We start from the raw sequence: 26,986 nt of genomic DNA, 5'->3' as shown, positions 1-26,986 counted from the left end.
TTCCACGTAGCTAATCGCAACAATGAGTGATGACGTTAAATTGATGAAAATACACTCATAAACAGTGCCGCAAATGCCGAAACCACAGGGGCAGGGGCATTGTCCCCCACCCGCCCTTGGACGGAAATCCATTGTAGGGGAGGCAGACATTGAAGTAAAAAAACAAGACTAGGAGAATCTAAGAATAGCAGGACAATTGGATGCTTGTGATGGAATTAGCTTTTACGTGTTTCTTGCATTCTTCTTCCAGACGGCAAAGGACACTTGCAAGGGGGACAGAGGGGCAATTGCCCTCCCCTAGATTTCAAATGTTATTCAAATAAAAATATATTTCTTAAAATTCTCTTGCTCGCTTCGCTCGCATTCCCTTCTATTCTTATATTCCAAGTTCAGAGCCATAGCTATGGGGCGGCGGGAGTCGGCCCTGGGAGCCAAACGATCTATATGAAAAAAAAAATGTTAAAGAGAATGCCATGGCGTCCTGTAAAATTATTTGCGCCATATTAAAACAATTTATTTCTATGAAATATTAATGATGACACTGTAATCCAAGAACTCATTGATCAATCAAGGGATTCCTATTTGTTTGTCAGGTGTCATTACATGCATTTCAACTATAATGTAATTCAATTCACACAATATTTTGCAACCAGTAGAGAAACATTGTCTGTCTCCCCTTTGAAGGAAATAGATTCCGTGGTGGACTAAGGGACCCATGTTTTAATGTTTTAGCAAGTACAAAAAAAGTATTACAAATGTTTACACAATTCATCAAAGTGTAGATAATATGTAACCATTATTATTTAATTAATTCGATATTTTTTTGCATAACACAACACAATGGTGTTGTTGGATTCTCGTTAGATTCCTTTGTGCGTAAAAATCTTGCATACTGGAAACTAGAGGGAATCATTATGAAGCATGATTTATAAAGGGCTCCCTTAATCAGTTTTGCAGAGGCCCAAATCTGTTGGTACATATTAATCGCCTATTAACATTATCGACCTGTAAATATCAATTAGATACAGTCCTTATTACCCTATTTATGTTAAACTTTATATTCTTTAGCAATCTGGAAAGGTCATATCGAAATATTGCTATTTGATGTTGCTCGATTTTTTTTTTTTTGTTTGTTCGTTGCAGTTTCAAGATATCATCCCTTTTCTGTTATTTATCTCTTTTGGGGACGGGGCAAATGCCTCTGTGTACCCTGCTATATCTGCCAATGCGACACAATATATTAAAAATTTGCCCCCCTCTAGGATTGACTTCGCCCCCCCCCCCCCCTGCAAAGAATTCCTGGCTACTGGCCTGCATGGACTTGTTACTTGTTTGGGTTAGTTCTTAACACCGCTTTATGCACAGAAAGGCTAATCGGGACTGGACCTACAGTTTAAAGTGGAAACCGAACCACCGCGCAATGTGCATCTACCACCACCATTGCATAACATCAGATAATATTATTTCGATGGATATTGTGATGCGTTGGAGGCTGATCGATGTTAGTATTGTCAGTTGGGATTTCTAGATAAAACTGTTTTAAAATATATCTTAATTCTGGCCATTTAAGCCATGGTTGAATTTTCTTAACTTCCATTGGAACGCCGTTAAGTCATGTTGATATTTACTTATATGTATTTATTTAACATAAAATATGTCTACCGTCACGTTGACCTAGAAGATGATCAGATGAGAGAATGAATGAAAATTATATATGAAATACAGGGTGTTTCACTCACTCTCGGCCCCGGAGAATCCTGATTTCGGACAGAAACCTAATTTTGAATTTCTCTTTTTCTGCATAACCACTAACCATTTGTAAGCTGCCACTTAGAGCGATTTGAGTCAAGAGAGTTTTGAATCTGATCCTGTGCATGTGAGCAATATTTTCAAGGGTTCGAGACAGTATCGCCCTGTGTCTGGATATTACACAAACTCTTGTCGAACGATGGAGAGGTGGTCTCGATACATTGATTGATTGATTTGCTTTATTTTACTTATTTTTTGTGCCACTTTTGGCTCATTTGAGAAAATGGGGATGAGTGAGCCAGGCAGGCGATTCGAATCAGGGACCCCTGCCGTTGTAGCGCGATGTGCTAACCACTCCACCACAGGGGACCGGCTGGCCTCGATACAGTATGAGAGATTGCTGATTTTCATTCGTTTATTTGCCGTGTTTTTTATATACCTCTCAATAGGAAACTTCGTACTTGATTGTAGCATGAAAATGAACTATGTTCAAGTATAAATAAGTAAATTTGTCTTCGTTGAAGTGTACATCGTTTAATCGCATACATTTAATAAAATAAAAAGTAAAACATTCTCCTAAAGCCAACGCCAACAAAATAGCCCAGTCAATTTCCACCATTTACCTACAGTTTTTTCAAATAAGCAACAATTTCAACTGAAAGATTATACGCGATCAAATAGAACGTAAATTATAGCCGTTGTCTACTCTTACGGAGGACGACCTATATGCTGGCAAGAAAGGTGGGAAGTAGGGAAAATTCAGCAGACCAACCCGACCACAGCGTATGCACCTAGACTTACGTCGCGGGAGGAGAGACAGTATATTTCCCTTTGTAGATAAGATTTAGCATAGTGTGAGGGCAAAAGTGGCGAGAAGTGAGGGGGGCAACTTCCCCCCCCCTTGCCCCCTTCCTAATCGCAACTACTGTACTAATACTAAATAGATAACCAAATAGCCCTTTCACAAAACAACATCTAAAATGAAATCAACCACAAACTACGGTCACGGATACTTGTCGGTTGTAATGATTTAATTGAAAGTCAATGGTATTGCTATAATCCAGAAGTGTCCCTGACTGTACAACGTGCAAAGTGTCAACTGAGCAGCTTAGAACAAGCGAGGCAACCCTAGAGGGCCAGGGGTGTGGAGGAGGCAAGGGGAAACTCCGAAAGCGAGTGACCTTGACTGGACTATACTTGGCGTCAGTGTTGCCAATAACTTGAACGTAAAAGTTGCTAAAAGTCCTTAGAAAATCGTTAGAAAGTCGCTAAATGAAATGTAAAGGCTCTAGAAAAAGTCGCTAAATCAAATGTACTTCTAAAAAATAGCAAAAAGGTGGAAAAAATCGAGTACTTGCCTATAAAAGCAACATTTCCTCGTTAGTTTCCTCTTCCTCTGAACACTGCACTTCACACTGATTACCGATGTCAGATACTAAATCATCGAGAAAATGCACTTCAAGAACGTTGTTTATTATTTCTGTGTACTTTGTTTTATGCAGGTGAATGCATGCTGCACTGCAGCTGCCACCAAATCTTTTCATACATAATTCGGACAAGTGATTCACGGTTAGCAAAGAACAGTGTTCGGCAATGAATAAAGCTAAACTAGCTTCAGCACTAGAAGTATTTAAATTTTCCGTTTTGAACTGTATTTTCTGCTGTTTTGCAGAACAGAATTAACCAGATCTGACTTTATGTTTCTGTTTTTCCGAAAGTTTTTTTTCAGATCAGTAGCTTTGGCATACAAATAGTTCTACTTTGCAGTACTTACAATACGCTTTCGCCGTGTCACTATCGACAGGGGTCAACCATTTGTACAGTTTTCCCACTCCTGCCGATAATGTTGCTTGTATTGCGGTTTTCACCACACTGGACACTGCCCTGCCCTGGGCTGACCTGCGCACAAACACACACGAACTTTATAATTTACACTAGCACTTCCTTTGTCACCCACCACACACTACCCAAAAAACTCCAATCTGAACCCACACACGACGTGACCGCGAAGTCAAACGTTCTATTTTATAATAAGGCAGCCGCAATGGCGCCAGGAGGAGTGTCTGATAACAATGAGCTGTGAACAAACATCACAAACCGTACTGAAAAATGGGGTACGCTTTGCTTCAGTTTCTCTTTGTGCATCAGAAGCGAATTCAGAGGGTATTTCCTTATTTAATAACCATGAAACGGACATTTTTAAGCATTTAGACGTACCTACGCAGTTATTTTGTGAATTCTCCAAATTAGTCGCTAAAGAGCACACGAAGTAGCCAGAAAAGTCGCTCGTCACTTTTCAGGTCTCTTGTCGCCAGCTAGCATTACAAATCCGCCAGATTAACGACTTCTCGCTAGAGTTGAAAACACTGCTTGGCTTCAGCTTTAGTAAAGTGTAATATCACTCATTTAGAATTCATGAATACCTAAAAAATTAATTGTTCAAAGAATGATGAAGTAACTTTCTTTGTAAACAAGAATTACACTTACGGGCTGTATTATCGATGTAATTATTGACAATCCATTTATATTTTGCATGAGAAGTGTTCACAATTTAGATTCCCTGCTGTCAAAAACTCTTCGCCACAAATAGGCATGACAAAAATGTTAATTAAATTAATTTCAGAGTTTTAATGTGACGTAATACCCAGAAAAGAATATTCCCTCTTGTTTCTCTGCACTTGATTTTTATTTCACTAGCGTTGTTGCTGCATATATCAGAGAAGAAGCCTCTTGATTATTTTTTTCAGAATAATACACGAGCTTAATACATCCCGTGGCGTAACAACGGAAAGTTTAAAGCTTGATGAAAACCTTTTATATAAGTGTCTTCTCGACATCTGCGATATGAAAGCGTCAAGAATGATAAATAGGAAAAAAAAATCGACTTTGGTAGTTTTGTTCCTTTTGTGCAGTCCTGGAAGACAGCATGTGTAGTCATAGTTTAAGCCCGCTTATTTCTCTTTTGGTGGAGCCCTATTTCAAATCCGTGGGTTTAGCTGCTTGCACGTATCATCCATTCCAGTGATAACTTGCACTTCTCCAGCATTCAGCATTCCAAGTTGACCACCGCCTGGAATTTCAGGATGCGGAAAGGGCTGTTGATACGTTGTTTTGACATCAAATAGAACAGATGTGCAAATTTTCAGATTCACACAATTTTTGCAAGATTAAAACCTAAATTGACGGTCTGTAAGTTTAAATGGAAAGTTAGTCTCCTTGGCTGCCCCAGTCGTTACAAAGCTATCCAGGAACACTTATTGGCGCGAAAGAAGAATCTCTTTTAATTTTATTTTTTATTTTGTGCGAGACATGAGAGTGTATAGTTGTGTTTGTCCCATTGTACACTCGTAAATGCATTCTCATCGTCACCCCAAGAGATAGAAAACAATGAAAATAACTGAAGAAGAAGAGAGTGAGTGTCGAGAAGTTTCGACCTATACAATTGTTGAGGACGCGGTGCAACCTAAAAAGACCAATATTGTTAATTGTGTGCATTACCTTGTTTTTGCTGATCGCTGATTAAATTGTTTTTTACATACTTGTAAAATATTCATTGCATATTGAAAACACTTGTTTTGTAAATATAAAACCAATCGAACGCAGGCTTAGGGTTGTCCGACCTGTTATGATATGCTGGAACTGCTGTTTTCGTCGTGAAGAGATTCCTTCCTAGAGTTTTCTCACTAGCCACTGGATTAACTGTGATCCTATATATTTTATACCCTGAGTCCCTTACCGTTGGAAAGAAGTATGCACACAAAAAATACAAAGCAATTCGAACTTTCAGGATTCGTGATTTTGTATATTTCCCTTCGCTCTTGTGCCACTTTTGACTAATCACGAAGATGAGGATGAGTGGCGATACAATGAAATTGATGAAGGAACACTCCTCACACACCCATGACGAGACCCCTGGCGACGTATCGTGCTGTGCTAACCATCCGCCACGAAGGCCAGCCTTTCAGGATTCGTCCATTACGGTTCGGCGAGGGGGTTTAAACTTTCATGTTTAAACGTACGTTCCTGTCGCCAGGATAGAGATGAGCAGGCAAGCAATGTTTTTTTTTTTTTTCACCCATCCTATTGGTATAAATCATGGTTGCAGTTTAGTGTTGCTATGCGAAGGTAAACTTCCCTCAGGGCAGGAGAATTGAGACAAATTTTTAGGTGAAAAGCAGGGGCAGTGCCAGGGGTGCGCGAGTGAGTGCTTGGCCGCCCCTTAATTTTCTTCCGCACCCCTTCAGCACACCCTACGTTCAACTGAAAACAGTAACATTAATATGTAATATTATGTCATGTCATATTCAGCGCCGAATGATAGGTTATTATTGTATGCACCAGGCAAGCACTGAAAGAGGTACCAATACTTTTCTGTACTTGCGGCAGCCTCTGTAAAGATCAACGACCGTTTTTCTTCTTTCGCCAGCATTGTTGTTAAAAAAAATCTTCTTCTGTTTCTTCAAGTGGTCAGTTCGTGGTTTCTGATAATTGCCTATAGCTTAATGTGAGTTGTGTTTTTTTTTCTTTTTGGCATTGTTCATAAACGGTTTGTTTCCGCCTACTTGTTCTTCCTTACACTGGAGCAAACAAGTCAGGTGCTTTTAAGGTATCACCTCATCAGGTCGTGCTCTGGAAATTATTTAATGCGAGTTGTAACATGAAGGGTAGTGTTCTTCTTAATACGTTCTATGTATTTGTTCCACGTAAAATGTCCAGTAAACGTACCATTTCAAACTTTTTCCAAGACTGTTAGGAAGAGGCCCAATGTTCACGAAGAAATTTTACAGTTCGTTGTTGGGGGGATAGTGCGGCAGAAGGGATTTTAAAGATGACACAGTTCCTGTGCTCTTCGCGTTTTGTCTTGTGGCAGACGGTGCCTGCATTGGTTACATTGAGAAGGTTCAAAAATTGTCTTTTTACGGGCAGGGTGGTTTTATTTTGTATTTCACTACATAGTTCAATAAGACTGCAACGTGTATCTGAATGTTTACACTGCATGGAATGACCACTTTCTTGGAGTAGAAGACTTAATACATATCGCACCCCCTAACTTTCTTTCCGCAACCCCTCAGCACCCCTATTCGTCTATAGACGAATAATTCTGGCGCCGCCGTTGGTGAAACGGGATCGAAACTGCAGAGATATTTGAACATACAGTCGTCGCATATGAAAATAAAGCTGAATGGAGGCATGAATTATCCGTTTTTCATAATTACATATTTCAAACTTCTTACTTGGTAAAAAAGTATTTTCTTGATAAAGTTCTGTGATCGTGTTTTAGTTTGTCCTTGGATAAATGGAAATTTTTCATAATGCAAAGGGAAATTATACTTTCCACTTTTTGCAACAGTTGTTTGTTTTCTAAGTAACAATTTACGGAGTTCCGTGATTAATAATGGAACAATGAAATCGGAGTGCTCGTGTTCCCATCATCACAGTTATCTTAGCTTAAAATGAGTTTGAGTTTTTGTTTTGAGTACACTTTATGCACAGAAAGTCTAATCGGGTCTAGTCTTACAGTTTAAAGTGGTATCCGAACCAGCATGTATCAAACTCAGAACCCTTTGATTACAAGGCGACGACATTACCACTGTGCCATCGGGGGTCTTGGCTTAAAAATCGAAAGATTCCTTGGCAAAGAAAACATTCTCTCTTTCAAGTTTTCATGTTCATGCCTATGTGCGCAATTTAAATGTGAGTTACAGAGAAGTTCCAAATGTTTCCTTTTCTCTCTCCAAGCTACTCGTGAAGAAAAATATAAAAACGATTAACGTAAATAGTCGTTTACTATTTTGAGCAAGCCTTTACATGACAAATTGCATGATATGCTTACAAAATTTCGAGGTTGTTTAAATCAGTTTGATTTAAATTGTGTTGTTGACAAAAGTCAGTGTTTCATGTCACTTTTAAAATAAAATAAATATACAATAATGCACATAAGTAATTTGTGAATATCATAATCACTTTTGGTGAAGATACATTAATTTCTTAATCATTAAATAGTTTTTACTGGGCTTCGGTGTATAAAGTGGGCTTAAAATCAAACTTAAACAAAGAAACAATTTCCAAGGAAAATTAAGTGAACAAATTATATGTACTCATGGAGTGAAACTCGTAAGAGTTATGAATGCAGCAGTAACACCCCCCCCCCCCCCGCCTTCCCAACAGATGCATAAAATCAGCTTAAATGTGAACTCCTTGGCGTTGCAAGGCATTTTTATGTGAAACATCCTCTCCTTAATTAAATAACTGCCATATTAATGCTAAACTTCGTCACACCTTTTGCACTACTCAAATACTCTGGATTTTGAGATATTGCATGAAATGAAAGACGCAAACATATGCACCGCACTACAGTGACAATGATTTATGGATTATTGACAAAGTATATTGGCAGGCTTCCTTTGTAACTAAATTTCTCGGATACATTAGCTGCCACACAACAATCGTAACATAACCCCCCACCTTTACTGTTATTGGAGAGTTTGGCTGGTTGTTTCCATCGCGGCTTGTCACCTTTCATCAAAGCCTTGCCGCCTGAAAGTCTCCCTCCCTTCTTTTATCTGATCAAGCTATAGCCAGGGCATTTGAAGCGGTGTTTGTATTTCGTTACAGGTACTTCGTCTGTGGGCTCCATAGGAGTGCGCAGAGACTCTGATTAAGGGGGAGGGGGGCAAAAGCCGTGATGAAAATCCAGTCTGGGAAATTAAAACCTCATTCCATATCAAAGGCCCATACCCAGGTTTTTTTGTAGGGCGGGGGGAGATCCTAAAATGTGGAACAAACAGAAGGGCCGAAAATGTAGTTGTATTCGTTGAGTTAGATTATTTTACGTCACTTTTCTGCCACTTTTGGCTAATCGTGTAATCGTGACGATGCGGATGAGTGATGATATGATGAAATTGATGAAAAACATTTACAAAGAACACCCATGTCCAGACCGGGATTCGAACCTGGCGTCAGAGCGTGATATGCTAGGCACTCTGCCACGGTAGTAGGCGAAATGCTGTTGGAGTATTAGATGTCACCAGCAATGCTATGGTGGTATTGCAAGGAGATATATAATGGTAGAGTTGAAATTATGGTCCAAAGTAACGGGAAAAAATCAATTCATGGATAGACACTCCCTCTCCCAACCTGACAATAAACAGCACAGTCGCTCACATACAAAGTGTGTCACACAGCGTACAACTGAGTGATTATTTTTGCACTCAATTCTCAGAAGTATTCTAATAGCACTTTCCTCTGCAAATTCCTTTTTCAATTTTCCATTAATTTTCTTACACCAGCACCATTTAACAACCATGATAATTCTAGGTTTAGATAATAATATATTTATAAATTAAATGATGTGCATTAGCAATGATTCTTCTAGTAAAAGAAATGTCTATTTCTGAGTTAACCAATAGAACATTTTTGCATTTTCGCAACACCATTGCAGTTAAAATGAAAGTCGGGACATTGATGATGACTGGCCGAATCTGAAAAAAATTCTCAACCCTTCTTTAACTAAACCTATCACTACACACACGTTTGCAAATTAAAGGCACATATTTTTACATATATATTTAAAAATTTTGGATAACGTAAACACTGATCGTCCAAGATTAGAATGAACTTTTGCCGTCTTAGGAGAATATCTTATACTACAAGGTTAGTCTTCTTACAGTTGGTAGAAGTTTCAAACACCTCCACTATGTCACTGACACAAACCTGTGCAACAAAATGTTGCTCAACATAAGGCAACAACAGATAATTTAAGCTGTTTAAACGGGTATCTGATATTGCGCCATCTTAAGGAACACCCATTCACACGAACAACTTTGTCACAGGAAAAACAAAGTATCTTCAGCAGTGGCGGTCATGGACGTCCGCAGGGAGGAGCAAGGTAATTTTTCCATGGGGGGGCAAAGAAGGCATATCTTTCCCCAAAATAGTTACACCCCTTAAAAACACTGCTTCAGGCTGAAATTATCATGTTCCTTCAATGCCAAAAATTAGTGTGTCTGAATGAAATTGTGTGAAATACATATAATTTAAGGTGGACATTCATTTTACAGTGGGGCGTTGGCCTCCCTTGCTCTCCCTTACGGTCGTCCATGGTGCCGGTGATTGGATGCCAAAACTGGGGGGGGGGGGGGCAAGGAAAGTTTACTTTCTCTTAGTAAACAAGGCTTGGCTCCAAGAGGCAATGTTCCGGGTGCAAAAGTAGAGGGGCAACTGCCCCCTTGTCCACTAATCGTTTCCAATGATCTGCAGAATTTTAGAAAAAATGTACATGTCGTATTTGACATAGTATCAGAATCATTCAACCACCTAAATATAAGGGAGTGCTAAAAACAAGAAATTTTCCAGAATGTTAATGACAATAAATTTGTTAGAGGATAAAGTGGGAAAGTCCAATTACATAGTAAATAATGTATTCCCTACGTAATTGCTTGGAACTCTCATTGACATGAAGATATTTCATTTTTCTTTAGTAGTATAATATTGTCGATACGATTCCTCTACACTAAATTTCTAATCGGCAGTATTAAGGGGCAATGTCCCCCCCCCTTTGCCCACGCCTATGGTGGGCTGTACTCTTGAGATTTCTTTTACAAATTTATGCAACACATAACTAGGGCCCGGGACTTTATTGTATAACATATTTTTCATTTGGCATCGAATCGAATACTTATCTACACTTATCTGATGAAAATCAGCCGAAATAGACAAACTTGACAAGGCATATTTTAACATATTTTACCAATTTCGCGTCTTTACAACGTATTTCTTCAATTTTCTCATAATAAGACATATTTCTGTATAATTTCGTAATTGTCTTGCACATAATCGGTTATTTTATAATTTATTCTTCCTACCTTTAACGCAACGGATAGTTTATATTATCGATTTCAGTATAATTAAATTAAGGACAAAGAAATTAAAAGAAGATGCCGTCTTTTCTTACCAACTAATACAGAACAGTAATACACCAACCCCCGATTTTTTTTATCCCGCAGCAGTTGATAGCCGTGCAAACATTATTGAGGAAAGAATGTACTCTGTCATTGTTGTGCATGCACAAGACTCACAGTAAACAAGTGTCAATTGTTCTCATTTGTTTACCATTTGTTTACCTTTCGCTTCTCACAACAATCAGTCAAAAGCAAAAATAGCATTCTGTACATTACAGCCCATATTCTATCGGTAATCGAGTACAGGAGTTTCAAGATATCTTGTCGTTGGAGCCAGTGTGTATCCTCTGTCCCTGTTTAGAATAATTGCAGTGAACCTCACGATATTTCCCACTACATTCTTCGGTTAAAGGAATTCTGTCTTTATTTAATACCCCACCTTAATCCATCTTCCCCGAATAAAGAGAAATTTGAAAGTACTGTTGTGCATATATTTAGTTTTATAGGGAATATTTCTGCATTTTCTGACATTTTACAATTTTTATGACATATTTCTAATTTTGTGACATATTTTTCAATTTTTATGACCTTATAACACACATATTTTACAGTTTTATAGGACATAAAGTCCTGGGCCCTACACATAATAGTTCGATACCCGGTGGAGGCACAAGTGGTTAGGATCCCACTTTAAACTGTAGGTCCAGTCACGATTAGCCTTACTGTGCATAAAGTGGACTTAAAACACCAAATCAACCAACCAACGTACACATAATACATGCCCTAAGCTCTTGTTCTCCCTTATTTGCATGATGACAATATGACCACGAACAGTGTTAATAATATAGAACACTGACAAGTATCAAATTGAAAATCTAACAGATGATTATGAGCAGTAATTAAGTTGTTAGAATTCTTTAAGCTTATGCTGTAATTATGAAAATCTTTGTTTTGTTAAATGGTGGGACTTTATTTCTAAAATATAATAACAATACAAGACAAATTGCTGAGTGGTCTTGAGCTCCACAGTTGGCGCCACTGAGATAAATCATACCTGGGCAATTCCGTTGAAGATTTTTCACCTATATGATGTTCTTATGTGCGTGCAACACTCCAGTACAAAACGAATTTTCATACACGTACGTTCAAAGGAAATAAAATCAGCTACTCAAAATTCATGGTAATGTAGTAAAAAGTCCTGGAAAATATAAAAACTTTTCTTTTCATCTATCATTTCATATCATATTTATCGGGTAGTTACCTCAAAGACACTGGGGTCACCTATCCAGAGGTAGCTTCTCTCACAGACCCCTTACAAAAGCACTGCACGGATCAATGCTCTTCTTCTTCTCATTTACACATTATTTCCCAATCCCATCTACAAGAAAGAATGCTTTTAATCTTCTAGTGTCAGTAGAGTGCCAAAGCAGGTGTTTGTTGGGCCATACCTCTCATCCCTTTGCCACAGCATTCCTTTAAAATGAAGGCATCAGCCTCCCTTATGAAAATCTTTGACATACCACTGTATGGGGTACAGAAAAATTTGGACAATCAAACTCGTGAATTGCAGGGTGGTTTATGCTTGATTGTTGTAATTTGTATTCTTCTGAATTGCTGTTTTCCCTTTTTTAGTTTAATAGCGACGATTGGATGGAATTTATGATGAGGCATGCCGGAATTAGTACTAGACTCCTCTGTAATAGGTCGTGAGTTGATTACTGAAAATACTTCTCCACCAGAAGCGGTAAATCTACTATTGGAAAAGTTGACGTGTCTTCATAAAAATAATTCACAGTACCATTTATATACGATTTGCATGTTATGAAACGAGTGAATTATGGAAAAATAATGATTGCTTATTTAAATCATAGCTTAATCTTATGCACCCGTGGTGGACCAATCGGGAGGGTGTTACGCTGCCACGTGGCGAACACGGATTTGATTTGCAAGGTGGGCGATCTCCAAGTCAATGTTTGAGTCCGCTATATGCTCAAATAGGTTATTCGAGACGGGGTTACAGTTTAAAGTGCTATCCCAACAACTGTGTGCCTCTATGGAGAATCGAGACGTATTTGTTCTGCTTGCAAGTTGTTTTCTTGCAATTGTTAACCCAGCAGGATGCACGCTGTGTAATTGTAATTGTTTTAAAGCTTGTACTTAGTAATACCTTTATTGTTTAATTTAATTTTATTAATTTTGAACATTTGAATGGAATCACACAATTGATAAAAACGAGAAAAAAAATAACATGTTGAAACACCAAACTGAAACGTGTGAGCACGTGTTGGGTTAAATTTGTCCAGGCAGTTTCTAAGATCCTGCTAACTAACGAACTAACTCAATGGGCCATATTATCGGTTACGTCACTGGCAGACTGCTGAACTTCGCACGCTTTTTCTCCTTATGATATACCATTTGAGCTAGATCGCAAAGCAGGGCCGGCTTTAGGGCGGTGCGAATGGTGCCACCGCACCAAGGTGCTATAGCTGTGGTGGCACGTCAGTTAAGATTAATTTGATTGTTGTGTTGCCTCTGCACTAAAACCACCCTTTCTGATATATTTCGCGATATGACCGAATACTTCCTAATTTTGCATGTCATATTTGTAGGAGACAGAGACAGATGCAAGGGGCTGATATTACAGCATCCCCAAATCCATGAACGAAAAATAAAAATGTGGGAAATGTTTGAGAGATCATATATTTTTTTTTTTTTGCTCACTACACTCGCAATACAAATGTTTCCAAAAGGGTCATACCAAGTTTATACTTAGGCCTATTACTTTGAAAATATTGGTGCATTATCAAACTAATTTTTGGTTTTGCAAATAAACATATTTGCCAAAAAAAAATCTTGCTCGCACTCTAAAACATTTTAGGCAGCATCAAATGTTTCTGCCTGGGGTCTCGGGTTTGATACGCGGTGGAGGCACAAAATGGCTCGGTGGAGGTGCAAAATGGCTCGAATCCAACTTTAAACTGTAGGTCCAGTCCCGATTAGCCATACTGGCATAAAGTGGACTTAAAACACCAACTCAATAAATCAATCAAATGTTTCTTCTCTTAAAACTAATTCCGACAGAGGTAAAAGATTTTTCTTCCTAAAATTGATGTGTGGCGCCGAATTATTTTCTTGATCAAGGCCCAGGAGTGCTCACAAGGGGGATTCATGGCGTGCCTGAGTTTTATTTATTTATTTAGGGGGGACAACAGTTTATAGTTTAGCTACCAATTATACATATCTTCACACAAAAATGTTGGGATCGTTTCGTTTGATTCACTTGTTATTGATTTTTACTTATGGTTGTTGTTATGTACAGTTTTTCTACCTACATGTGGGTAATCACGGCGATGGGATAGAAATGAAACACCCCTTCTTATGCCTTTAGAATCGGTTTGGAAGGGTGGGGGACATGCTGTTCTCATTAATACAAGGTTAGTCAAGCAAACAAACTGATAATAATAAGGTTCAGTACACTTACAATGGCAGTGAGACTCAGCAGTTTTGTATGTTTTATGTTAGCAAACATGAAAGTGAGCCGTGCCTTTTCTTTATTTTGTCTTTTAATTTCAACAGCAATGAAAGGTTTCTAATGCCATGCGCCTTTGGATTGCTGGCATCTGGACCAGTTGCAAACAATGTCTAGGTCATCTCTTTGCACAACCCCTTAAAAGAGAGTGAAAGTTCAGTTCAGGCACAGGCGACATGACGGGTTCTGAAGATTATGTATGATCAGCAGAAATGCATTAACCATTAAGAATAGTTTTTTTATGCCATACGGTGTTGTTGTCCAGTTTTCGACCTTTGCAAATGTGCAGGTATTGTATAAAATTCTGATCACCATACCAGAGACAAGTTGCTCTGCAGAACGCACAAGGAGTGTCATAAGAATCATTAAAAGCAGACTACGTTCGTGAATTGCTGATGAGTGGTTAAAGTCTACCATAATTCTATATTGTGTGTCCGATATTTCAAAGTGGTGCAAAATGAGGAAATTATCGATAGTTTTGCTGCAACAACTTTGTAACGTCAGAAGTTATTATAATTTATCTAAGTGTTATTTCACTCAACGTCAAATAGATTGATTGATTTGCTTTATCTTACTTGGCATTTTGTGCCACTTTTGGCTAATTTGCGAAGATGGGAATGAATGGACATGATGAAATTGATGAATGAACACTAACGAACATCCATTCCCAGGCCAGGATTCGAACCCGGGACCCCCAATCAATGTCAGAGTAACATATAATAAACATATAAAGGTATATATTGAAAACAATACCTAAAGTAAATATGTAGTGCTTACATTTGTTTGTATTGTATTGTTCCACAAATTTTGTGTGACGAAATAATTTGAGTAAATAATTCGGCATAAAGACGGGGGTGGGGGGAATATTCTATCTTTATGGGGGAAGGAGTGCGTCAAAGGTCTTGGGGGAATGGGCATCCCTGCCGGGATGTAGAGATATTTAGCTAAGACTTTCCTTCAAGTTTAGGTTCCCTCAAAAAGGGATGACTATTCCTACACAATGAACTTACATGTTTTTGAACTGAGACGTGCATTTTTCTTTATATTCTCAAGACACAAAAAAAGATCTCGTGACATTGAATCAGAGGAATGAATTTAGCGAAAATGTACTCCCATGTAGTTCACAAGATAATCCTTGAAAATGAAGAGGTGGGCGCTAGCTTGTTTCCTCGCACAGGGCGCAGCCAACCCTGAGGCCGGACCTATGACAAGGAAAGGAAGTAGCATTTGGGATGGCTAGATCTGGAACTCGGGTGATACTGGATCCTGATATCCGGTTCTGATTTTTGGTTCCGGATACCCGATTTTTATTTTCATACCAGATCCGAATCTACAGTTCTAGATTCAGATGTAGATAATTAAGCATCTCACAATTTTTGTTGTATTTTCTTTATACTACTTACGATACTCGTACGTTATGCTTCTAAATTGAGCATAGAAATGAAAAGGTACTGACTGTATCATACTTTCTTCGATATCTGGTTACTCCAGCATCCCGGAGACACAAGCAATCAGAAAGAGAGTTGTCATGGTTTTCTCTTTCGTCCTATTTTTCGCAAAGTTAGCATATAATTACCGGGAGAAGTAACTTTAGAAGTAACTAATAAACCTGTTACATTTACCTAAAAAGTAACAGAGTTGCAGTTATTCCCTTTGGAAGGTAACTGCGTTACAGTTAGGTACTCGATGAATTTAAGTAAATTAAATTAAATTAAACGGCGGCATTATAAGTAACGAATTACTTCGAAGCACTGACCCATCTCCACTGTTTTCTTACGTACATAGTCTAATCTTCACCTTCCCGTTGCAAATTTCAAACACTTCTGCCTTATAGTGTAAAAAATATAATAAAATGAACAGTTAAGTTGTAAGCAAGAAATGCCATCTCTCCCCACGTGAGATCACACATTCCAGTTTGGTACCTTTCTTGAGGTTACTTTTTGGAAATTGTAAATAAGCGAACATTACACAAGAATAAACCCCCTCAATCTTATGACCCTTTGCCTCACAGAGGGTGGTATTGATTATTTTGGGCATCACTTCTCGAGCAATATGGTTTACCATTGAATCTGATCCCAACAGATACATGATGCTACTATTGACGGGAGTTGAAAAACACAGTGGCTATGCAGTTGAACTTGACTTATACGTATGTCAAGGTGAAGAGAAAATAATACGTATAACTGAGAATTACTTAGAAATCAGATTTACATAACACAGCATTATTAAAATAAGTGCATCTATTTTGAGTTACAACATACAGTATAATACAGGTCATTTCTGTCATAAAGTGATAAATTAACAAATTTAAAAGTTAAAAGTTTGATTCTTAAGTACATTTAATTTGCCACTTGAATAGTTTTATGTCGATTAGCGTCCACTTCCCGTATACAAATTTACTTTCTCGTCAAGCATGTAACTTTTGCTCTCTCACGAATTTAAACTCATATTCATTGTTGCAATTAGCCAAAAGTGACAATAAGACGGTGTTAAATAACAAAAATCAAACAAAATCAAAGGAAAATAGATTAAAGAGAATTATGTAATATTTCAGGAAACATATAAGCAGCATGACTTTTTCTTTGCCAAAGAGGGGGGGCTGGGTGTACTGGACCCTGTGCTCTTTTAGTTATAGCTACAACCCTCCCCCCCACACGTACGCATCCATAAATGTCCTATTTTTATGTTAAGAAAACCTGGCCAACCTAGTGTACGTACAAAATAAAATTGGTATCTTGTTCTGAACAACTGCGTCAAATCTCCTCTGATTTCATGCCGCGTGCCACCTCTGTTGTTTTCTCTTTGACACCGCCATGCCGCACTCCCCTTTCTCGCAATTCGAGACCGACCATCGCCATGTTCACCTATCCTGTTTCGTATTTGTGTTTTTGTGTGACATTGTTGTAGCTTGGTTACGTACAAATCAACTGTATTTTATGTTATAGGTATAACACAGAATTACCTATAAATGCATTACGTACAAGTAAAGTTTAATTAAGACGTCTTATTTTTATATTTTCCCGAGACCTACAGTAATTTACGTATAAAACCGAATAACGCAGAACTGAGTTACGTATGAACGAATGTAGATCGTGACAGCTACGTTCAGATTGGGTTCGATTGTTGGGCTGGGTAAAACAGGCAAACATACAGGCTGATCTAGAATAGGCATATTGTATCAACTTGATAATTCACAGTTAATTCAAATCACCAAATTTCGTACTTGTAGCTAATAGTTTCGAAAATATCGCAACATCAAATATACCATGTGATATCGGTTTTGGTGTTCTTTGATTTCTTTTTTACTTAAACCTATCCAATCATTAATTTTATCTTTACACCATGCACCATTAAAGTGCTTATCGAACCTATTGGTAAACAGCTAATAAACACAAGAAACCAACCAACACAATAAACAGAGTCTAAAATAGAGGAGTAGCGTATCCAAAATCTCTCTCTTTTCTGTCCAGTTTAATTGATTGATTTGGTGTTTTAAGTCCACTTTATGCACAGTAAGGCTAATCGGGACTGGATCTACAGTTTAAAGTGGGATCCGAACCACTATGTGTCTCCACCGGGTATCGAACCCGGAACCCCTTGATTACAAGGCGACGACGTTTCTGTCCGGTTTAAGTACTAGGATATAATAATCGGAGGTTGAAATATTCAGCTAATGAAGGTTTTTCTTCTAATCTGGTAATTCGCTTTCTACTTTTCTAGTGATTAACATTTTATGTTTGCAGTTGCACGTGCATAAAAATATATGTTTGGTTGAAAATATATTTTAACGCCAAAAAGAAAACTTGTGAACTATCGGTTATCCTTAATGCGCCCCCAGGGCCTCCTCAATGGCACAGTGGTAGCGTCGTCGTCTTGTAATCAAGGGGTTCGGGTTTAAACTGTAGGTCCAGTCCCGATTAGCCTTACTGTACATAAAGTGGGTTTAAAAAACTCCAAATCAACAAAAAATAATGCGCCCCCGAAGCTTGGCCCCTTCCCCCGCACGATGGGGGTTGTGGGGGTGTTATTTACGCCACTGTTTATGGCTTATTCTTCTTAGCACACAGTCTAAAATTTTGCCATCTTCTCATTTTTTCGACTTCTATTTTGTTTAAACCTGGGTCAAATACGGGGCCATAACTCCCATCAACTACATGAGTACACCAGTGCGAGCTTGGCACAATCAATACTTATCAAAGCTCTCAAATCGTTGGCGTTGAACTATCACAAAAGCCATTGTAGAGCCAGTAATTCAGACGTATGGAAACGGTACGTCTATTCTTTCACTAAAAACGTTTAAATGACTTTGGCGAAAATCCTCAGATTTTACGATAATGATACCTTTAAAAAGACACCCTCCGCCTCCTCCACAAACCATACCCAGGCACTTTCAATCCGCTATTCTGTTTATGACAGTATTAAAACACGATTTGTGAAAGTTTTTGATGAATTTACTTACTTTTATAGCTTGTAATGCAAGATAGTACAGTTGTAAGAAACACAATCTAAAGGCAGCCACACACTGACCAGGATAAATATCATGGCTCATTGAATTTTCTGTCAGAATTAGTAGGTCACTCCACTAGACACTAAATATCAAAAGGGGAAGTGAGTTACATTTTCCTTCAAAATTCGATTACTTTAAACAAGAAGAGTGAAGTTATATATACCTGTTTCTTCCATCTATTAATATTTCCAATATCAATTTTCAGCATTTTATGGAGTTGATTGTACTATTGTAATATCAATATATGTATATTTCAATGCATAATAATTAGGATTATTAAAGTATAATGAAAGCATTCATTATAATTGAATTGAATTGTTGTTTTAAGTCGACTTTATGCACAGAATGACTAATCGGGACTGGAACTACATTTTAAAGTGGAATCCGAACAACTATGTGTTTCCACAGGGTATCGAACCCTGGACCCCCGATGACAAAGTGACGATGCTGCCACTGCACCATCAGGGAGGCCCACACAGACCTCTTATAAGTCTAGAAGGAAAAATTATATGTTGCTACAAAAGGAAAGAAGTTAATGATGAACTAAGCATGCAAAAAAATAGTAATTTCTCATACACATATTCTTCGTTTGGCAACTTCGCTCATTGCCATACCATTTCTTCCCTCTAATCTCTTCAACGCTGTCACTCACATTGTACTTAATTCCTAGCTATACAAGCGATTTCAGGATTATTGTGTTTCTGCACAGCAACAACAAGAGAAGAGGGCCTGGGAAATACAGCACACACTCAAAAAGCCAAAACATAGATATCAACTGAGCAGACGGTCCCACGAATCACAACTGTTGCTACTTTCAGGTGAATGTGGAGGGGGAGATACAAATTATATACGTATACATACATATATAAACAAAACAGTTTATTATTATTATTATTATTTTATTTATTTGCTTACTTAAACCTACAGTTTAAATGGGATCCGAACCACTATATGCTTCCACCGGGAATCGAACCCGGAACCCCTACATTACAAGGCGACGATGCTACCACTGCGCCATCGGAGAGGCCAAAAATTTGAAAAGAACAGCTTGTTGAAGGGAGGCCAATGACATACATGAAAAATTGGAAGATATTTTCCAAGGAAAGGCAAGCAAGGTATTTTCCCACGGGATGGGAGGGAATATGTTTCAGAAAATTGATGACACATTTAACTTTTTAGCAAATAAAAAAATTGAAAATTAAGAATTATATTTACAACTTTTCTACCTGCATATTTAAATTTGATCACGATTGGACGATTTTTTTATTTTTTTGGATTTCTTGTTTGGAAAACGCCGAAAACGGTAGTTTTTTTATTCTCAAGGTGACTAAAAATCGAAACATACTCGGAGAAGAATTGGTTACTATAGCTTAACACAGAATTGAAACAGTCAAATTTTGATGTAACTCTTTTTCATTTAGGTCTAGGATTAATTTTTAATTAACTCGAGTATACATAATTTTTGATCCGATAGTAGGCAGACAACAAAAACGGTGTATCAAGAATGCAAAGGATAACACAAAGCACCTGACACTGAGCTATAGGCATTCATCGACAAACACAGACTACGTGAAACATAAGAAGAAACAATTCTTAACAACAATGTTGACGAAAGAAAGACAATGGTGGCTTGCCTTTATAAACTGCCGACAGTACAGGAAAGAAATCGGTGCTCAGTGTTTGCCTGTTGTAAACAATAACAGCGGTCTCACTTTAGAACATAACATTCGGCGCTGAATATGACATGAGATAGCATGGCATTCTAAGAGTTGTTGTTGTTGAGTTAGTGTTTTAAGTCCACTTTATGCACACTAACACTAATCGGGACTGGACCTACAGTTTAAAGTGGGATCCGAACCACTATGTGCCTCCACCGGGTATGGCACTCTAAGAGTTGGTGTTATTGGTTGAAAAATGGGTGCGGAAGAAAATTAAAAGGTGCGCAAACACTTCTTCGCACCCCCCTGGCACTGACAAAGAAAGGGTAGTTCAGAATTGCCAAGCGTCTGGTCTGAACGTCTGACCACTCTCCCCCCCTTAAACAGGACAGAGAGGGGGGAGGCGGGCGGCGTTTTCCTTTCGTTCGTTTTTTTTCAAGGGTAGCAAAATACTCATTGCAGTTCATTCCATCAATACTTGCGTCAGTAACATCTCTATAAGCAAAGGACAATTTGATCAAATCTCATACTCTATTAATTAAAGTAGTTAATATTATTATTATTAATATTAATATACATATTCAAACTTGCAAGCAAAAACGTAATTTCAATCAAGTTCAACGTAAGATTGTTTTTAAGTTCACTTTATGCCCAGGAAGGGTAATCGGGATTGAACCTACAGTTTAAAGTGGGATCAGAACCACAATGTGCCTCACCCGGGTAACGAACTCTGGACCCCTTGATTACACTACGTCCTGGAGAGAGAGATTCAATAATGGCAAACTTAGGTTTCTCAATGGGTTAACACTTGTATTGTAACTGTGAATAGTACAGAGTATAGAGAATATGAGAATCGCCTTGTAAACTGGCGACATGCAGTGGAGATGCACTATACACTGGTTCGAATATTATATTATATAATATGTAATATATTATATATTACATCTTATATATTATATTTATGAATAACTTACTTTCTGTCCTCCAAAATCTGGGGGAGAGGTTAGTTCAGTGTAATACGACGCCAGGGTTTCCGGGTTTGAATCTCAGCCTGGGCATGAGTGTCCCTTCCTAAATTTCTTCTAATCACCACACATCCGCACCGTTGCGGTTAAATAAAATGGCAGAAAAGCACTTCCTAATAAAATTTTTGAACACTGTGAAAAAGTAATTCACGGACTGTAACTTCTTTCTTAAAATGTGTCAGCTATAATTCTGTTTAATTACGTTGATTTTAAGAATAATTTTAAAAATATTTTTTTAAAAAAAATTATAAAGTGCTTATTTTTATTAGAAAGCGAAATGAAATAGAATGTTTATGGATGAATGAGGAAAGAATCTGATTCCAATATCTCAACTGATTTCACAGTCGAATAATCACAGTGACGTGCGGTGACGTCGACACTTGGGGTAGCAGTCAGTGGCGTGCTCAAGGGGGGTGATGGTGTGGGTCGCACCCCTCCCTCCTTTAGGGCCCAGTATTCCTAAAAAAAGAATGTCTATAACAAGAAAATATTAAAAAATGATGAAAGAGTACTAAAAAAAAGTACATGTAAACCCCACCCACATTCGAAAATAAAAAACGATTTGATTTGACTACTAAGCCAGAGATCCTGGTTTAGAATCTCAGCTTGGCCATAGGTATTCTTTATGTGTGTCCCTTCATCAATTTTATCGTATCATCTTCGCGATTAGCCAAAAGTGGTGCAAAAACTAAGTAAAATAAACAAAATCGAGCAATCAATCAATGATTTGATTTCATTTTTGTTACTTAGCGTCGCTTTTTTGTTACATTTGGTTAATTGCGAAGATGATGCGATAAAATTAATGAAGGTACAAACACAAAGAACACCCATGCCCACGACGGGGTTCGAACCCGGAGCTCCTGGTGTCCTCTGGTGCCCCACGGTTGGTTGATTTGGAGTTTTAAGTCCACTTTATGCACAAAACAAAACAGGTAACAAAACGCACTTTTTTGTAGTTTCTTCAATAATATTAATTTGGCTTTTTGAGTTCTGAGATACATTTTTCTTTCCAAATTATATCATTATTCACTGCAGAGTATAACACATAGGAACAAGAATGCGCGTTCATCACGGGTTCGAATCCTGGCCTCGATTGTTCATATGAGATCCCTTCATCAATTTCATCATATCATCACGCATCCTCATTTTCGCGATAACCAAATGTGTCAGAAAAGCGAAGTAAAATAAACCAATCCAACAACAATATGAACGCGCGTTCTCTTGCCCAAATAAATACATCCGTATTTATGACTGTTAGAGGCCGAGAGTAGTATATTTAAATAAAACACTACTAAAACGAGAGAGAGAGAGAGAGAGAGAGAGAGCCCGAGCACATATTTGTAATTTAATCATAATGTATTCTATACTTGAAAAAAAAAAGAAAGAAAGAAAGCATAACATTATTCTCTGCACATAACACGTTCCCATTTCATAAATAATAAAACTACATCCCATATTATACATACATATTGTACGTGTAAAATGTTGTGTAAATACAGAGAACTGCAGAAAATTTTACCCTGAGTTCTTTAGTGGATTTACAAAAAAATCTATGAGAAACCAATCCCCTATTTGTCCTATAGGAGATAGACTGGGGGACCTGAAAGCACGGGCTTTCAACCATTGCAGCGGGGGCAGGGGGCAATGGAGGTAGAGGTAGAAATCTTCCTTTTCTTTCGGGAGTCCGTTTCTACCTGGAAACTGGTCAGGCAGAAGAAGAGCGAGCTAGGGTATCCAGCCAGCTTTGCCCGCGGAGAACACAGATTGACGAGAAGCGCGTGGAAAAGAAGGTGTTGCATATGAGCTGTGGTGGCTTTAACAAGACAATAAATATTGTGATTTGAATATAATTTGAGATGTGAGATTGATTGATCTATCTCTGCTAGACTAGCTACTCCTCAGTGCACGTCACTGAATAATCATTACTGACTGAGGGAGCGTAGGGCGGCAGTTGTCCCTCACTTTTAGCCACCTTATCTATAAAGGAAAAGTAAAGTTCCTTTGCCCAACCCAGTTTTGGAACCCAATTGCCGCCACTGTCGACAGCACGCCTTGCAACACACACCACCATCCTGAGCCCAAAGGAAATTTCCCCTCCTGGCCACCTTTAGTTTTCTTTGTTAGGCTGTGAAGTGAAAATGGAGATTTGCTACTCCTTGCCACAGGCCTATCTTTCATCCCTCCCTCATGTAAATGCCACTGGGCGATGCACTGGCCATACCTAGGGGACGATTTGTTGCTGCCACTCGAGAAGAGGGAAAACATGTGCCATATACTAAGTTAAATACAATTGAGTGGCCGTAGTTTTCTGGTTTTCGATATCATAGTCTGCTCCAATTGTTCTCACGATGCCACTGGCGTAAGCAGGATTTTTGTTCTGGAGGGGCTGAAATTGTAAAGGTGTATAGTATATAGCTTTGTTCTAGAATTGTGGGATACCGAATAAAATATTTAGGCTATCGTACATTTTGAACTTTTCACTATTAAAACTGTACTCGAACACAGAAATGGTTATCGGGTGTCATTTTAACTTTAAGGGAGGTTTGCGTTTACATCTTTCCTTTCTTTGAGTTCTTACCAATTTTCATTTAAAAATTTGGATTTTCTTAAAATTTCTGGAGGGCCGTAGCGTAGCCCCATCAGCTCCCCCCTGCGTACGCCAGTGCAAGGTGCTATGCCCCACAGGAAATCAAAACCTTTATTGCTCGCACAAAATCATGCGTGTCGTGTCGTTTCAGTGTGAAATCCCCCTGTAACGTGCTTCTTGAAAACAAAAAATTTGAACTGAAGCGACACAAGCTGCATTTGTAGCTTTGACTGGACTATGTTGTCAATACGGTGCATCGTGTCACCTGTTTTTGTTGTTCCCGCATACAAAATGATTTTTTGCATTAGATTGAATGGTCTTGTGTCGCTTGTGTGTGAAATCACCATGTCGCTCGGGCCGTGCATCAAATTGACTTGGTCTGTTCACTTGTGCGCGGTGTATGTGTTGCTTTAGTGAGCTTTTACATGTCGCTCGAACTGGGCTCTTCTCTCATTGAGAGATTTCACATTGAAGAGACATGTGGTGCTTGAGAATCTCACCAGTCGAACTCAGTCTTCTGGGGCAACCGCTAAGGTGTGAAACGTTGATATTGATTTACTAGTTCCGAAGCGACATGTGTTGTGTGTCGCTTTGGTCTGAAAGCTGCTTGACATCTTCGTGTTGCTTGTCGCCTGTAACTTTCAGACCGAAACGTCAAGCAAAACGTGGATTTCACTCCAAACAGCAAGTGCAAATGACATATGTCGATTGGAAACGCGTCAATCCGCAGGAACGTTTCATAACGTAGCGGCAGGCATGATAGGGCTCAGAAACTTGCCTTGGATTGGTGAAATCCTCAAGCAACACATGTCGCCTGTTAGTTCGGTGTGAATTCTACCTTACTTTAGAGACATGTATTACGAAAAATATTGAAATGTTAGTGAAGAACCTATTCTTATTAATGTTTAACTACGTATTTTGCCATTTTTGAACATATGCATCTGCATTCTAGTGACGAAAGAAACATTTTAAGGGTGGAAGGTATTTCGGGAAGGAGATTGAAGTCGCACTCTTAAATACGCCACTGTCACCACAGAGGAGGAGATGCAAATTTTTAACGAGTGGAGTAGATGGAGAAAACTAATAGTTAGACCACAATTAAGAATGTAAATATGTATGTTGTTTTTGTACTATACTGTCCTGTATCTGGCTTTTGTGCTTTAGTTAGATTAAGCGCAATCATTTCCAGTATTCTAGCATAGGAACTCTGGTTGAATATTTTGTTAATTAATACAAGAAGAAATCCTACTAGTTTGCTTTCTTGATGAGGAAATACACAAGCATTTCCTACAATATTCTTTGCTCGCTCACGCGTGCCCTCTGGCAGATTGCTACAATTCTTCCATGATATATATCTTTTCCGAGAAATACGAGACATAATTGCCCAAGCTCAAACCGCTATATTAAATACGGCTACTATCACACAACGAACCCTCCAAGAACGCAATCGTGAAGCACCGTTAACATATCCCATGTAGGCAATGATGTAGCAACGCTGCATTCTCCAGCATTGCAACTTATGCAGCACTGCAAACAATGCAACGTTCAGAGCCGTCAGTGAAAAATGCTGAGTCATGTAAGTTGAGAGGGAGATCTGACAACGCTGTTCTCTGCAACCGCAGGCCCCACCCCCTACGACCTTCCTCGCTCCGCCTTGACGTCACCGCTGATGTAGTTCCGCAATTTTTCACACACTGCAGATGTCTCTGACGTCGCACAAACGACACACACGTTGTATGTAGGTGATAAGCACGGAGCCCCGTTGAGAGGAACCGATAAACACCTGATACACACGTACAGGTACAATGCCCCGAAAAGAGGAACCAGAAAAATGCAATGTTTTGTAGCATAACTCCGAGTACAATTGTCGGACATTGTTCTATCTTTTATCAAAATATAGATCTTGGTCCCCTTCGTCGATTAATACCACGACATTAAATTTTCCTTTGCCCGTTCGGCCATAATATTAAATAATGTGCTCTCTCATTCCGAGGAACCACCAAAATTACCTCGCAATGAAAAAGTTCCTCTTAATGCTGGTAATTTTTCTGATCTTGTTCCTTCTAATGACGGGTATACCAACGTGCACATGAGCGCACACACACACACACACACACAGAGACAGAGTGGCGTAGCAGGCCCCATCCGTTCTTTAAATTTGAAATCTCAATGTAAATCGATACTAAATGTTCTTGGATACGTCAGCAATTTATCACATTTAAATAATAATAAATTGCTGACGAAAATTATATTTAATAATTTCACTCACCCGGAAAGTGTATTTGAGGAAGATGAAATCTGAAGCTGTAGAGCATGCCCCTACTCAACGGAAGTGTCATGGGGGCCATGACCCCCCCCTCCTCGAACTGTGAAATATTATAATGTGGAGATATAAAAATGTACGAAAATAACATTGACGATTTTTCAGATTGTGCAAGAATTTCGATTTCGTCCTTGCATATAGGAATGGGTTGTCTGAGGACAGAGAGTCAGGCTCCAGAACATTGAGTAATTTTTGTTTTATAACCATTGATGCAAGGCTAAAATACATCCCCATTTAGTCGGGACAGTCCATTCATGTTATGCCCATGATTTGACGTATTCATTCAAATTATAACGTCTAACTAGAATTTATAACCAGAGAAAAGCAGAATATTTTAATTTTATTACACACAAAAATGAGCCTTTTCCATATTTTTTCTCACTTCCATTTAGGCTATTAGGCCTATATTTTTCGTATCAACCGTTTGGGATGCAAGGGCCCTTTAGGTGTGAGGCCCCAAGCGGTCGTCCACTTCGCCCACCCCTTGCTACGGCACTGTATGTATATGTATGTATGTATATAAAAGTGAAGTAAAGTGCTCCCCTGTGCTTAGCACCACGCCATGAAGGCGTATAGGGTGTGTGGGGGTAACGCCGCACACTTTCTTGATCTGGTCATGAGTGGGGGTGATGTGATCAGCATCACACCCCTGACCGCCTTTACCCCCCAGGGTTTCCCCCAGGTACCCATGTAATTCGACGCTGGGTG

The sequence above is a fragment of the Lepisma saccharinum genome, chromosome 2, assembly GCF_977018435.1.
Source record: "Lepisma saccharinum chromosome 2, izLepSacc3.1, whole genome shotgun sequence".
In the NCBI taxonomy this organism is placed as follows: Eukaryota; Metazoa; Arthropoda; class Insecta; order Zygentoma; family Lepismatidae; genus Lepisma; species Lepisma saccharinum.
The sequence above is the reverse complement of the archived record's forward strand: the minus strand, read 5'-3'. Positions refer to the sequence as shown.